A 16,155-nucleotide genomic window follows, 5' to 3' on the forward strand; every position below is an offset into this window, starting at 1 on the left:
CTCTTTTTCAGCATGCAGGTGTGGGGTGACTCACAGGTCCGGTGACTCGTGGTGTGGGTCACAGGTAAGTTGAGGTCCACGCGCGTCTGCTGATGTTGGCAGCGTTGCTGAAACAAATTGTTTCAGCACGGCAGGCCGGTCTATTGCGCCCATTTTTTTTTTTGGCCGCACCGCGCTTCTCCTCCTCCACTTCCTTGCGACTTCGGGAAGATGTGCATTTTGACAGCTCTTCGACAAGCGCTTCTGCACTTTTCAAATAGCCATCAAGTTCTGGATAAAGCAAAAAAGGTCACTGTCAGCATAAACATGTAAATGTAAGTGCCAGTGAAAAAAAAATCTCAAGCTGACAATTTCAGCTAAATACTTATTGTTAAATGAAACGCTGGTGCCGAACAAAATACAAAGATGATTCTTGTCAACTAGACTAAAAAGGCAACTTGGCCAGTAATCAGTGTCTGTACTAGCAGTGCATTAAGTACAGGCTGCATCAATTGCTGCCCTTGGTCAACAAGCAAACACAGTCTAGCCCTGATTATGAATGTGAGGTGACCATGAAAAACCATTCTATAATTCAGATGTATAATCGATGCATTAAGAACATTGGAACTGACATTTAGCTGTGGCCAAAAAATTGGTACAAGCTGCCTCAAAAAGCCTGACCTTTGAGATCCTCAACCCCAACAATTATTATCACTAAGCCTGCAGCGTGACCCTGCCCAAGTCCAAGGAAGGTAGAATAGACTATTATTTTTCAAGTCTGAGCTAAGAATTTAGTTCAAGGAGGTGTGAGCGAATCTTCATTCTCGACAATAAACGGACACTAAAGTCAACTGTTAAGTCGACGTCGGTTGTTGAAATGGTGGTCAAGAAACCTCGTAGTGTTAATTTTGTGCCGAGGAAGGGCCTATTTTGAAATAGAATCACGTTTTAGTGGTCCGCATCGGGTTAGCGCCCTTTAAACTACCCGCCTCAAGAAGTGCACCAACTGGTCCGTCTCACGTAACTGTGGCCGTACACAACGTTGCCCGGCTTTACTGTGCTAGTAGCAGCAGACCGAAAGCAGTGGGAGCCACAGCAGCAAAAACGGCCGTTGATCAATTTCCCTCCATTAGCTCCGAGATTGCAGGCGTTTTTGTTTCAACTGCGCCTCGCTAGATGGCACTACCTGTCTCGTGTACCCACGCGAAAATTGAATTTTTGAACCACTCGCGCAATTCGCAATAGTAACGTCCAGCAGTTCCCTTTTCCATGAATCAAACATAAACGAGCAAGCAGCCTTTTATTGAGTCTCTTGATGCGCGGAAAGTTCTTTATTTAGTGCAGTTAGATTGATCACTGGTGATTAATTGTTGGCGGTCCGTCTGATGTCGTCGGGATCATTTTTAAACGCTTGTGTTCTTGTGCATTTACCTTAATTTCTCTATGCGTCTCTCATAATCATATAGTGGTTTTGGGATGTTAAACCCCACATATCAATCAATTTCTCTATAAGTAGGACACTGCTGTTGATAATATTGTCGTTTTAGGTATTGTCATACATTGAGCTTTCACTCTAACGTAAATTGTTATTTGAGCTTGTGTCCCTTTAAAAAAAAGAAAAAGAAATCAAATCTTTTCGATGCAGAGAATAGTCTGTGCCGTGTCGCAAGTCTGCTCTGCTTTCTCACGGCAGAAAAGATGGTGCAATATATGGAGGCAGAAACTCGAGCAGTTCTGAAAACCCATCAACAGGTGTGGGTGTTTCAGTAAGCCACACTGTTAGGGTATGGTATTCTTGGGACCGTCGTTCGGGAGAAGTCTTTGAAAGAAGGGACTTCGCACTTGCAACCCGTTGTATACATGACTGCTCTAACCTGTTCGGTGAGGGGCACACCCGTCCAAAGTATCAGAAGGTCCTAAGTCACTTCATGCGTGCGCCGAGAACGCAAAGGATGGTCAGGAAGTGCAAAACATTTTTTAACCTTTTTTTAGTAAAGCTGACTAAATATTAGGGGTGTGCACATTATGTGAGTAAATATGTATGCTGTCATTTTTCTACTCAGTTCGAACGTTGGGGTGGGCCGATGCTAAGGGTGCCTTGCATACCAGGGTAGTTCAGGTTGCAGGATAATGAAAAAATAACATTGTTTTCCCAGTGTTTAATTGTAATGGCAGCTAGATTAAAGCAGCCACTGAACTCCTACACTGGCAAAGAACAGTACCTGCATATCCGCAACTGAAAAAGTGAAAAACAACAAACACCACTTGAACAAGGCAGCTGGTGAAAGTTCCATCTTTCAAGAAATCAAGCTCTGCCACTTGAAGATGTTGCTATCAAGCAGCAGAAGCAATGCTGCAATATTTTCCAAGCCGTACATTTTCTATGTCATTACTATGAAAACTTATAACCACACGCACCAATACTGCCGATGCCCTCAAGCAGATAAATTTGTTGAAAGAAGCAGGCCCACAACCAGAGCCTTATCTCCATATTCACAAGCCTAACTTAACCTTATCCTTATGACTTGAGTCAAGCTTAACTATAAGTTCGCAGTTATCAGCTGTTCGCAGTTCGCAGCTTAACTATAAGTTCGCAGTTAGCGCGTTTCAAGAACCTACCTTGTACTTATCGTGGAACTTTCCTCGTACCTAAGTAAAGTTCAGTTAAGGTAGCCTATGACCTACCTTAAGGCTTTCTGAAACAATATGGCGGGGGACGACAACTTGCGTATTTTGTTTATTATGTGGGCTGCAAATAGTAAATGTTGAACGGCACAGCGTACGTGTACACGTCACTGACATGGCGAGTCCTGACCGATGGGTGGGACCTGGTTGAGACCTATGACAAGCAGGGCATTTTGTGCCGCCCCTGCTTTAAAAAAAGTGTCGTGAAGAATCTGCTCGCTATGCTGTTTCTGCAGAAAAATATCCATGGTCGTGAGTTCAATGTGCCATGTCTCATGCAGCTGCTCATCACATCACGCTTTTATGGAGTTGACACGTTCCAACTTGGAAGTAACGACCTTGTAAACATCTCGTAGCTGACTATGTCACAAGTATTCAGTCGAGTGGATACCTGCTATGGCTGCAAACACTTCTTACCGTACTGGTAAAACTTCTCGAAGTGGTGCAAATACTTTTCTAGTTGTTTGGTCGGTCATTCACATAATTACAGTGTGTGGTTCGTTGAACTCTATTGTGAGCTGTTTCCACGTTTTTCCTTTTCTCTGAAGGCACACGGCATCCGTCTTGGTACTTGTTCACAAAATCCGTCAGGGCGTAGCTACTTTGTCGGTGAAGTTCACTTCAGTGCACCGTTCCACAATCCGTGCAACTTCGTAAAAAAAAAAGCTGTTATGCTACTCAAATTATGAAATAAATGAAGTGAAATTAAAGAAAAAAATGAAAGAAAACAGCAAACGCTGCAGTGAGCCCGATAACACAACCGAATACAACGTAATCATACAAGACGTTGAAATAACAAAAAAAAAACTGTGTCGACTAGAGTTGCAGCAAAGTGGCCAGACCAAAAATATGTATTTCACCGAAAACTGCAGGCACCTAAACAAACACTTCTGCTGTTTGCATTTGGCTGCTTCTGTGCTTATTGTTGTTTGATTCTTGCAGTAAGGCTAATTTATTACTGCTTTAGGTAATGATTTGGTAGCGAACATTCACCTACCCTCACGCCCAGGGCCTATACTTAACGAGTCAAGGATGCCTTTGATAAGGTGCCCTTATGACAGGATAAGGGAGGTTCCGGAAATGCACCTTGTAGTTTTCTTACACTTACACTTTCCTCGTCCTTTCGTAAGTATCCTTACCACCACAACTTAAGATCGGTTCATGAATACGGCGGTTAGGGGCCCATGCAGGCCCACCCCGTATTTGAAAGGTAGAGAGTGTTTTACAAAGAATAAAATTGAAAATAGGTGTTTGTAAACAAGTGACCCCACCCCCCTTCTCAAAAAATGATATTGCTGGCTACGGGCTTGAAAGGGGGTATGTCATGCCGCGTCCAAGTCTACTCCACAGATTTAGGTGGAGCAACTTTTCCTGCTTCACAGAGCGACACCAACTCTCTCTCATGGTTACATTTGACTCCCACCTTTATAATTGTAATTATAAAGTGTTATTTATATTGTAATTGCAATAAACTTGCTCCCACTCTGCCATTGGAAATTATTGTCAAGTAAAACAAGCAGCACGAAAAATCGAAGAGGGCCGTACCATTGCAGGCCAGCAGTGATTTCAACTTTAGATCTAAATAAACAAGTGTGTGAGTGAAACACTTCTGATGCAACAGGCATCATCACTGCAAAGGATTTATGTTTTGTCCTGTCCTTAGTATGGGACAAGCAGAAGGTCAAAGGATGTCCGAAAACTTTTTGAAGGATCTTTTAGTATGCCTCAACAAACCAATACAGTGTTTCTTTTTCTGATTAAACTATAATGCAGTTTACTTTTTATACTAATAAGAAGCTTTAACCTCTAGTAAGTAGCTGCAAACTATGGAGCCTAGCCTCATTGTTCCCATATCAAAAATATGAGATGTGAGTAAGTGCCGAGCTTTTTCACACATCTACAAAACCATAGAATAACGCTCACTATGACAAGCGCCCCATTACAATACACTTGATTTCCCCCTACGCATGTCGCAAGGCTTCACGACTGGAAAAAATTGTGCTACGATTGCTGCGGAACCAAACTATCAACGTGCGGCTCAAAAAGCATTGCTATGCATGCCAGCAGACAGCCATCGCAGGCAACCTTTCTATGCACTGCAGAGAATGTGGGTGCAGCCCACTGTTTGAAAAAACTACAATTCTGGCCAAATAAAAAAATAAGACAACACGCCAAATTTGGGATACATATCAGACAAAAGAAGCGCATGCATCAGTTCCAGCTCCATTGTACCAACCCCCATTAAAATCTAATTCATAATTGATTGATTGATTGATATATAGGGTTTAATGTCCCAAAACCACTATATGACTGTCAAAGACACCGTAGTGGAGGGCTCTGGAAATTTCGACCACCTGGGGTTCTTTAACGTTTGTCCAAATCTGAGCACACAGGAAAACGAATTAATCAGAAGCCATAAATAGCATTTTAATCAGCATACTTGGATAAGAACTTTGAATCAGCACAACATCTGGTAATTGTAATCACACCAGGTGTTGCACCTGAAAACCGTGGAGCAAGATCGCCGATTCCCACTCTCTTCGTAAACTGATTTTTCTCTTTCCAGGAAGCCTTCATTCTTCCAAGTTTGTTCATAAACTTCAGTTATTAGTTTGCACTTGTACCGTCCACTTCTTTTTTTTGTCTCCTCCATAACTTCGTTTTTTGCAGCAATTGTATCGCAATTTTTTTCCAGAAACCAAGTAGCCCAATACCTCACTTTGTTAACGTAAGGCTTCCCATATTTCTACACAAAAAACCCAATCAAAAGCGTTTATTTTTGTATCCTTACAGTAACTCGACTGAAATCTTGCTGAGAAGTGGTGCCATTTCGCTAAGAAACTCAGAGAGAACTATCTGAAGCAAAAGGACAGCACTGTTTACATGCCCTCTCATGCACCACTGTGTCTCTAGTGGTATGTGGTAACTGTGTAGAATATGAAACTGAGGCAGCAGTTTCTTTTCAGAAAGTCATTGAACAACTGCTATAGGAAAAAACTCCCTCTGGGCAAAGCACCGCCATCAGTGCCACAAGAAACAGTAAAGCTGCTATCATTACCTACTTCGCACTGGGAAATGGTCACACATTTGGTAGTACCTTTGTCAGGTTTTTTTTAATAACAATTCCAACATTAGTCTTGTGGTTTGTGGTAAATGACTCGAGATTTAGGTGATTATGATATCCATAATGGAAAGCAATAATGCACACCACCAAACAAAGCAGCAAACAGTTGAACTTCTGCAATGTTACACTGAAAACAGTATATTAGTACTGCTGACTCTATAGACAACATTGAATGTATTACACATATTCAGTACAAAATAAGCTGTTGCAACTGAACCACATTGTAAACTTCCTTCCACCACTGCAATAAAAAAGTTCAGCACCTTTGAAATAAAGCAATGCTTCAAGATTTTTCGTGCTCATTTTACTGCAGCTGAAAATTACAAAAGAATGACTCGTAGCTATAGCTAGAATTCTGTTTAATGACCTCACATATAATGTGCTAAATAAGATGCTGTTTCAGGCAAGCTAATTTTAAGTAATTGACACTCACGGCGAGAAATAGGCAAAGAGAAAAAGGTAGGGGCATAGGACACAAGTGCTTGGTGCTATGCCCCAACATTGTGCCTACACTAGGTTTTTGCAGCAGATGTGAGGGACCAACAACAAACTTTTACAGAACCTATTTTGTTCAGTGCAACCTAACAATTACAGATCAGAGTTTTTTGGTCACTTGAGGTTCGTAAGACCTGTCACCAATCTACGGTAGACTCCCAGTAGAACGAAATCTGTTAAATGGAACTGCTGCTTACATAGAACAACTGCACCCAACACAATTGGTTTCATACTTGAATTCTCCACCCTTGTTTATCTCCCAGTCAAAGAAACTCCTGTTAAATTGAACACATTTTTTCGTCACTTGAGGTTCCGTTTACTGTAGTTCTACTTTTATTTCAACCAGAGTCTAATGACATGCTCTGGCCAGTTGTCAGTCCCCTGAAGTAATTAAGCTTGTGTAAGTGACAAAAAAGCCCGTATAATGCTTACGTTTATATTTCTTGAGCTCCTCCCGAAGCTTTTCATTTTCTTTCCGCAAAGACGCATTTTCTTTGCGAAGGCTGCTCACGTCGGTGTTCTGTAGTTCTTGAAGCAGCACCAAATCTTGGCTTCTTCTTTGTCTGTCTTTCTATAGTAACCAAATGAGAGCAAACATTTAAACTGTGATGTAATTTGTTTATGGTGAAGTCATTATTTATATAGTTCCTCGAGCACAGGCTAATATATTAGTATGTCTAGGTAATCAGTTAACTTCTTATTTGGAGCAATTTTTCAAATGGCAGATATTAAGAGAAGGTAATATGATATTTAGGTTTTCACAAAAAGCTACATAAACATTTACATCTATTATAAATATCATGTACAAAATGCTCTCAGTATTATTTCTCTAAACAACGAAAAAAGAACAGTCATACAGGTGTACGCTGTGAAATTAGTTCTTCAGTAAGCTTCAACACAAGCACAGTAAAGAAAAAATCTTCATAATAATAATATTTTTGGAATTAACATTTTTAAAACAGTATGTGGTTATAACCTTAAAGGGGTTCTGCACAAACCTAGTCTTAACGTTAATATTTCGCATCAATTCTGGAGAATTGACAGACAACCGCTGTGAAATGCAACAACGTCTCAATGCTAACAAAATGCACAAAACTAAATGGGAGAGTCCAGCTGTGTATATGCGACTGATATTAAGGTGACCAGCTCCTCCATTAGCTTTCCGAAAAGAAAAAAAGAAAAAAAAAGAGAATGGTTGTAAAACAGATAGCTGGGCGAGTTGGTATGCATGCACACTACAACTTTTTTAGCATACACAAAATACAGAACAACAAAGAGAGAGACGAGCGCTAACCCTCAACTAATTTATGATTTACAGTTCTCTGACAAGTATGACAATGTTTTTTTTTTGCTAGTGAGTTAGCGTGCTCTTTTAGTCGCATATTGATGCAGCGGCCAATCTGTTCTATTTACACATTTTCACAGGTTAGTGGTATCAGATACACCACACCTTCTCGGCACTTCATGAACTTTGATTCTTATTTTGTGTCTTTGTGTAAGGTTGTTGGCAAAAAGTTAAAAACGGGGGGGGGGGGGGGGGGGAACGTAGTTATCTCCTGAAAGAAGAATCAAAGTTCATGAAATGCCGAGAAGGGGTGGTATATCTGATACCACTAACCTGTGGAAATGTGTAAATAGGACAGACTGGCCGCTGCATCAATACACGAATAAAAGAGCACACTAACTCACTATCAAAGAAAACATGTCATACTTATCAGAGCATTGTAAATCATGCCATTGCATTTATGTGTTTCACGATGCAGATTAGTGTTCACACATTGAGATAAACTAACACATGAACTTACGGGAGCCTTCCATAAACAGATATACAAACAAATGCATCAGTAAACCTTCAGTGGCTCTAACAGATAGGGAGTACAGTTTTTAAATTCTGCTTAGCCCTCTCTTCTTATGTTTGCCTGTCACATGACTTGCACATGCACTATGCTGGTTCCCAGGTACTTATATGTTTTGTTCCTTTTAAAATAAATCAGTTGAGAGTTAGCGCTCGTCTCTCTCTTTGTTGTTCTGTATTTTGTGTGTGCTAAAAAATTATAATGTGGAGAGAAGGGCTACTTTCACAATATTGACTAGTCCGCTTACAACTAGTTGTCGGCCCAGACGGCGCGTCAACGCCTTGCAACACTCGAGAACAAAAGCCACCGAATGCTCCGCGGAAGCCTGAAACTACAACAGCCCATTCTTTCTAGTGCTCTTCCATGACCAACTGTACGATCATAGAACAAAACTTAAAAAAAAAAGACTGGATCAGAAATAAACATGGCTCTGGAGGTTGTTTTGTTGCACTCTGACGCACTATATTTACAACATGCAAGGTTTAGACGCTTGAAATCGCGTCGCCATAGAAGGCTGCTGAAACCTGAAACTCAAGCTCACCATAACAAGCCAACTTGGAGAAAGACACCCGGGCGAACACTCGCTTTCCACAGTATCACTGTGCATTGCAAAAGCGTGCCGTGAAAAAGTAAAGCATGTAAAATAAAGCTGCATACACGCGTCCTGCTGCCACTCATCGCTGCAACTACCACCTCTGAGTAGCTAGCATATGAAACAGGCTATAGGGACCAACATAAAATGATGTGCCTTGCCTGTGCTCAATTATGCTGCTGGTCATTTCAGCTCTGCTTTCAATAAGCTTTGTTTTCTTACTTTTTAATAAAGATTATTCTATAATGTTCACTAGCATAGTTTCCTCACACTATTATGACCTTGAGATGGCATAATATATAGGATTTAATATTGTGAGGGAAAAAAGGATGACTGTAAAAGAAAAAGTGAGAGGTTAGTCGGCATTACATATCAGCATTAGAATTCAATGAACCAAAGGAACAAGCAGGATTTTGAAGGGACAACTCAACAATCGACTACATTCATACTATCAACCAGGTAGGTAATAGAAAAATGCTCAGAATACAACCAACCACTACACATAGCCTTCATACATTACGAGGAAGCGTTTGATTCAGTAGAAATATCGGCGGTCATGCAGACACCGCGGAATCAGGGCGTCGACGAAGCATGTATAAACATCCCGGAAGAAATATACAGGGGATCAACTGCCATCACAGTGCTCCATAAAGAAAGGAAAAAAATACCAATCAAAAAGGGCGTAAGGCAGGGGGATACAATCTCTCCAATTCTGTTTACCACGTGCTTACAACATGTTTTCAGAGGCCTAGAGTGGGAAGAGTTTGGGATAAGAGTTAATGGAGAGTACCTAAGTAACAAGTGCTTTGCCGATGACATTGCATTGCTGAGTAACTCAGGGGACAAATTGCAACTCATGAATACTGAATTTGACAAGGAGAGCAGAAAGGTAGGTCTTGAAATAATCATCAGAAAACGAAAGTAACATACAACAACCTCGCAAGAAAACAGAACTTCGAGATAGGCAATAGTGCATTTGAAGTTCTAAAAGACTACGTCTACTTAGGACAGGTAATAACCGCGAAGCCGAACCACGAGACTGAAGTAACTAGAAAAATAAGACTGGGGTGGAGCACATTTGGCAAGCACTCTCAAATCATGACACGTAGATGCCACTATCCCTCTAGAGGAAGGTATATAACAGCTGCGTCTTGCCGGTACTTAGCTGTGGAGCAGAAACATGGAGACTTACAAAGAGGGTTCAGCTTAAATTGAGGACGACGGAGCGAGCGATGGAAAGTAAATGATAGGTGTAACCTTAAGAGACAAGAAGAGAGCAGAGTGGATCAGGGAACAAACCAGCGTTAAGGATATCATAGCTGAAATAAAGAAGAGAAAATCGACATTGGCTGGGCATGTAGCGCATAGGCAAAAAACTGCTGGTCAATAAGGGTAACTGCCTGGGTTCCAAGAGAAGGCAAGCAGGTTAGACAGAAAGTTAGGTGGGCAGATGAGATTAAGAAGTTTGCAGGTATAAAGTGGCAGCAGCAAGCACAGGACCGAGTTGACTGGCGGAAAATGGAAGAGGCCTTTGTCCTGCAGTGGACGTAGTCAGGCTGATGATGATGAATAGCAGCATCCTTAGGTACACTTCAAGGTATCAGAATGCACAGTGCATTTGCATGACAGGCTTTTAATTATTGCATTATTTATTTTGCTATATAAACGAAAGGCATAGCTGTTGCAAGACACAATACCAACAATACTTAAGCATCAACAGACAAAGAAGTGGTCCCTTCTGTTTGCTTACAGAGTGAGTGCTTGCATGACACTGCTTGATAATAAAGTGTTACAATAAACTTAAGCAAAGTGAAAGAGCAGCAAATTGGCAGGCAGTGCTTCAGCGGAGTAATTCTAAAATATACGCACCATCAGCAATGATCACTAAACCTCAGCGAGTGGGCTAGTGCCCTGAGAACGGCGTAAATAATGGTTCCCACAGAATGTGTCAGCCGATACCATCCAACTTGATAACTTACTTAAAGTATAATTTGAACAAGTTGTGAAATGAAGGAAATTTATATTTATTCTTGTTGTAGTTTCAGTCGAATGGGAGTGAAGTGAGAGCCTGGGTTTTGTGCAAAACAATTTGTGGAAGCTAGTAATGACTGTACAATAGATTGAAAACAACTTACATTTTTTTAGGGTCTGCCAAGGCCTGTCTATTATACTCTGAAATGGCTTTATCCATTTCCTTAATTAGCTCGGGACGGTCCTCTGAAATAGGTATTAGAAGTATGAATTTCATGGGAAACAATCCTACTGAGAGCTCTATCACCAAACATGCATTGTGGCAATAAAGCTACTGAGTTTGACTGCACTTCCGCCAAACTACTGTCTAACCTGCAGTGTTTAGTAAATAGAATAAATGCGGCAAGGTAAAAAAAGAGGCATATTATTTTACCACGTTCACATGTATACCTTTTGCAACTCAATCTCCTGCTAAGTAGGTACAAGCATCCCTAATACTTTTTGACAAATGCACACAACACCTACACGTATAATATATTACTAGCAACGAATACACATGCCCACATTTTTTTTTTCTGACAGCAGAGCTGTTAGAAAGAGAGGTTGAGCCAGCTGTCATTTCTGAAAACTCATCAGGTATGAACCACCGAAAACAACTTGTGCCAAGCAGCTTCTAGCACGGCATGACCGCTATGCTGTGTATATGTCTACATCGGCTAGATGGAGTGCTACTTCAATGACCGACGTAGAGAACATCAAAGAAATCTGAATAACGAGAGAAGTCACCTCATTGACCACTGCATTGCGTGTTCACATTGTTAACTATGATTCTAATTTCAAAATATCCTAGGCAGAAGCGGACAAAACGGCTCACGAAATATTAGAAGCACTTTTTATTAGGAAAGCAAGTGAGTAGTACATAAACAACATTTCTATTGTGCCGTGCATTGCTGCAACTCAATTCTTTTTGTACCTTGTTTTTTTATCTAAATTGTTTATCGTGACAATGTGCCTGCGCAGCTTGTTAAATGTATAAAGGTGTGAATCTGCCTTCAATAAAATCAGTAGTTAGTGTGCGCCTGTGCTCATTTGTTTATTACTGCATACTCTGTTTAGTTGCGCTATTCAGGATGGTTTTTATGTCAAAACACCAACCCTTCTAACAGTAGACTTCTTTATAGCAAAGCATAGCCATGCATATTACAATATAGAAATGGGGTGGGAAAGAAGTGAGTAAGGAGTAATGTAATGGTGAGGAGAAAAGAAGGAAGGAGAGAAGGTACAGCATGTTATAGCCTTGTATAAAGAAGTTTAGCAAAAGGGTAGAAAAGGGAAGCAAGGATAAGGAGTACTGATGTAGAAGTGAGATTGTAGACCATAGCATAACCATATACAGTGTAGCATAACCAGGTGTGGTTAAGGAAAGTGAGGGTGAACAGGAATGGAGAAAGAAAAAAAGGAGAAAGTGCAAGATATACAGAAATAAAAAGAAATTATGAAAGAAAAAAGACGACGTTGAAAGAGATTAAGAAAACACAATAAGATGATGAAAGAACTCAATCTGCAATTGCACGGTGGTGGCACTTGCTCCGTTGTTTGTGCAGATTTCACACGTGGGAACTGGCACTAATATTTTTTAGATAGCAAAAAGGAAAAGATTGCAGGTGGTAAACCAACCCTTACATGAACACTAATTCGATTGCTGCACTATTTGAAAGCAATTAAGTATTAAATTATATAAACATTACACATATTTGATACCTTTTGGACAAAGGAGCAAAGCACATGACGTATGAAGGCAACGCAGCCTATAGTATTGAACATCATTCAAGGCCCGACTCATTGTGGGCAAGAAAGAGCCACGGCATTAGTCCGTAAGCCAGTCTGGCTTAGCAACCTGCGGCAGATACCCATTCTACACAAGCACAAGTAACATTCACAAGTTGATGTATTAGGTTGCTTAACATTTTTTTGTCCAAGGTGCCGCACATCTAATTTAACCCCTTAATACCTACATTATGAAACTGCTGAAGAAAATGAAATTGTTTTCCTTTTCAGCTTTAAATTGGGGACCGCCAGGGGGCCACGGAGTGCAGACACGCATGTCGCGTCGGCTCCGCAGATTTTCAGTGATTCTCAGCGTGAAATCGAAGAATTGACGGACGCCTTCTTACAGTGAAGAAAGTGGAAGTTCCACGGAACCCCGCGATACCACTCTCAAGTAGGTGGACGTTTAATTTTCGGCACATTGACCACATTTATGTAACGCCGACGAACGCACGACGCCGTTGCCTCCTGCTGCTGTGCATAATGCGCTTGGCCTAGCCCACGGACGCTGGCGTCTTGAGCCCCTTCAAGGCGGCGTCTTATCGGGTTAATGCCACAGGATGGCTACGATGAGCGTGGATGGCGAAGATATCACGCAACAAGAGTATGAGAACGACGCAGGTTGGCGCCTTGTGAACAGAAAAGGACGAGCCAACAAAGAAACCACAACGCATGAAGCCAAGGACCAAGAAACGCACTTCTCAAGCGAGAACGTGGTCAGTAATAGATGGAGGAAGGGACAGAGAGCAAGACAAATTGCGGCTGCGAGCAGGATGCCCCGTCTGCCGAAGGAAGATTACAAGATAATTGTGCGCCCACGTGACGGCTTCAAGGTCACTGACTACGGGATCAATCGTCTAGAATGCTGCATCGCCAACGCCGCTAAAATACCCAGGAATGAATCGGAAGAAGACACGGTATGTGCCAACTATAAACAGAAAATTCTAGTGGTCAGCACACCATCAGAGGAGCGCGCCGAAAAATACAGAACCATCGCTAAACTAAAGATTGGGGACAAAGAATTCGAAGCCAATGCGTACGAGTCAGCTCCGGAAGATACATCTAAAGGGGTGATCCGAGGTGTAACGCAGGACGTGTCTCCAAGAGAGATCATGGAAATGCTGGTAACCCCGAGAAATCCGACAGTCCTCATGGCCAAGAGGATGGGAAACACCACAAACGTCATCGTCCTCTTCGATGGGCATCGCGTTCCAAGTTATGTGAGCTACGGAAGAGCACTGGTCAAGTGCTCACTATACTGCAAGAAAATAGACGTGTGCTACCAGTGTGGACGCCTTGGTCACAGAGCTGACGTCTGCCCAAGCCCGAATAACAGAATATGCAGAGGGTGTGGCACTAAGAACCCACCGCAGGAGCACGAGTGCGAAGTGAAGTGCCAGCTGTGTGGCAAAGACCACCCGACGGCAGATCGCCATTGCAAGGCCAGATTTAAGGTACCGTATCTGGTGAAACGACGCCGCTGGGAACGAGCCCGACGGGAGGAAGAAGAAGCACTTTACTACGAGACGGAAGCGAAAGCACTTCACAGGCAAAGATGGGGTGACTCAGGTCAAAGATCGGAACATCGGACGCGGGACGCATCCGGACCAGAAGCCTTCACCAAGCTTCAAGCACAAAACAAAAATCGCTCTACGTTTACTACCACCACATCTATGTCGAGATCCAGATCGGCGTCCAGATCGAGGTCCAGATCGAGGTCCAGATCGAGGTCTAGACCCAAGACCGGCAACACCGGGTCTCCCCGATCAAAGGAGGGAGGAGGATCCCAAAGCTCAAAAGGACCGAGCGGCGTCCGTGGCACCGCGGGACCCTTCCAGGTGAGCTGGGCTGATGTGGCCTCCGGGGCGCGCGCGGAGGCAGAGGCTGCTTTTCAATGTAAAATTAAGGCGCTAGAGAACGAATTGGCGCAGATCAGGCAGAACAATGTTGTATTTATGAATGAGATTAGAATACTCAGGGAAGAAAATGATTTTCTGAAAAACGGAGGGGTTACACGCAACGAGGAAACCTCACAAGTTATAATGAAGGGAAAAGGCGCAGCAATGGAGGAAGAGGTAGCAGCCCTCACCCCTGTTAAACGTAAACCTGAGAACGCTCCGATTAAAAGCGTGGTAAAGAAACCAAAAGCAGTGGCGACGCCACAAGAAAGACAGGAGGAATTCACAAACACCATGGAAGCCAAAATGGAACAAATTGAAAAAAAATTGCAAACTAAGCTCGAACAACAAGAAGTTAGATTTGAGGCAAACATATAGGCCGAAATTGAGGAGCTCGGCAAGACGATATTGCAGAAAGTGCAGCAAATGGTGGCTGATTTCGACGCCAAGCTAGCAATATGGGGATCGCAGTCAAGTGGTGGGGGCCCAGTTAAGACGTCTTTTAAACCGTACGCTAGGACCTCGGTGCCCACCGAGGGATTAGAGAGCCTGTAACGCCGCCATGGACAGACAAAATAGCTACACGATTTGGCAATGGAATTGTCGAGGATATAATCGAAAACGATACATTTTGCAACAACATCTTAAATACACCAGCACCCCGGATGTTATAATGGTGCAAGAAACGCACGGGCTGGTCAAACTGTCGGGATATAAGTCATTTGGCAGTGCTGATGGGGAGACAAAGGTATTAGCAACGTTGGTTAAGCGAAATCACGCGGTGGTGCAACATGACACGGAAATCAAGGCAATAAATCACATTCTCCTCGAACTCATACCCACGCGAAAAACAGAGGACAGTCTTTTCGTATTGAATATTTACAGCAGTCCTAAATGCAGAAAGCACAAATTCCGCACGCTGTTTCGAAAAACCCTCGCTATAACGGGCAACCGGGCGCTAGTGATTGGAGGAGATTTCAACGCCCCACACGGTGCATGGGGATACAGGATCGAAACCCAGAAAGGCAGGAACTTGTGGTTGGACGCACAGGAGGAGGGCCTGACGCTCGTGACCGATCCATCCATTCCTACAAGAACAGGTACTAGCGTTTGCGCGGATACCACGCCAGATTTGACGTTCACCAAAAATATACTGGACACGCAATGGACCAATACGCAACATGACTTGGGAAGCGATCATTTTATACTTGAAATAACGGTGAGGGCAGGGCCGCGGAAGGCAAAAGGCAGACAACTTAAACTTGTCGATTGGGACAAGTTCCGAAACATCAGAGAGGAGCCCGACGAAATGATACGGAGTATTGAGGAATGGACCGAAAAAATAAAACGAGACGTGGAGGCCGCTACGCAAACGGTGCCACCGGAGGCGCAGCTAGAGTATGTAGACAATAAGCTTCTCCACATGTGGGAAGCTAAGGAAGGTTTACAACGGAGGTGGAAAAACCAAAGGCACAACCGGACACTTCGTAGAAAGATAGCTAAATTGAACAGAGATATAGAGCAATACGCCCAGCAGCTGTGCAGACAACAGTGGGAGGAAAAGTGCAATGACATGGACAACCAGATAGCAATGGCGAAAACGTGGACCATCCTTAGACATTTGTTAAACCCGGACGGAAACAAGTTGGCAGAAAGGCACAATATTAATCGGTTAATACAAAGATATCAAGGTACAGAGCAGGATTTCCTGAATGAAATCAAGAAAAC

The 16,155-nt window shown here is 42.6% G+C and overlaps 1 long non-coding RNA gene across 1 annotated transcript; it reads right to left on the reverse strand.

Moving 5' to 3' along the window:
• Positions 1 to 162: 162 nt before the first annotated feature.
• Positions 163 to 11,378, reverse strand: LOC142774790 (uncharacterized). The gene is made up of 3 exons (XR_012886560.1): positions 10,867 to 11,378; positions 6,716 to 6,854; positions 163 to 270 (listed from the first exon to the last, which is right to left on the reverse strand). It is a non-coding gene; the product is annotated as an uncharacterized LOC142774790 (long non-coding RNA).
• Positions 11,379 to 16,155: the final 4,777 nt, after the last annotated feature.

This window comes from Rhipicephalus microplus, chromosome 10 (assembly GCF_043290135.1).
Source record: "Rhipicephalus microplus isolate Deutch F79 chromosome 10, USDA_Rmic, whole genome shotgun sequence".
NCBI classification, from domain to species: Eukaryota; Metazoa; Arthropoda; class Arachnida; order Ixodida; family Ixodidae; genus Rhipicephalus; species Rhipicephalus microplus.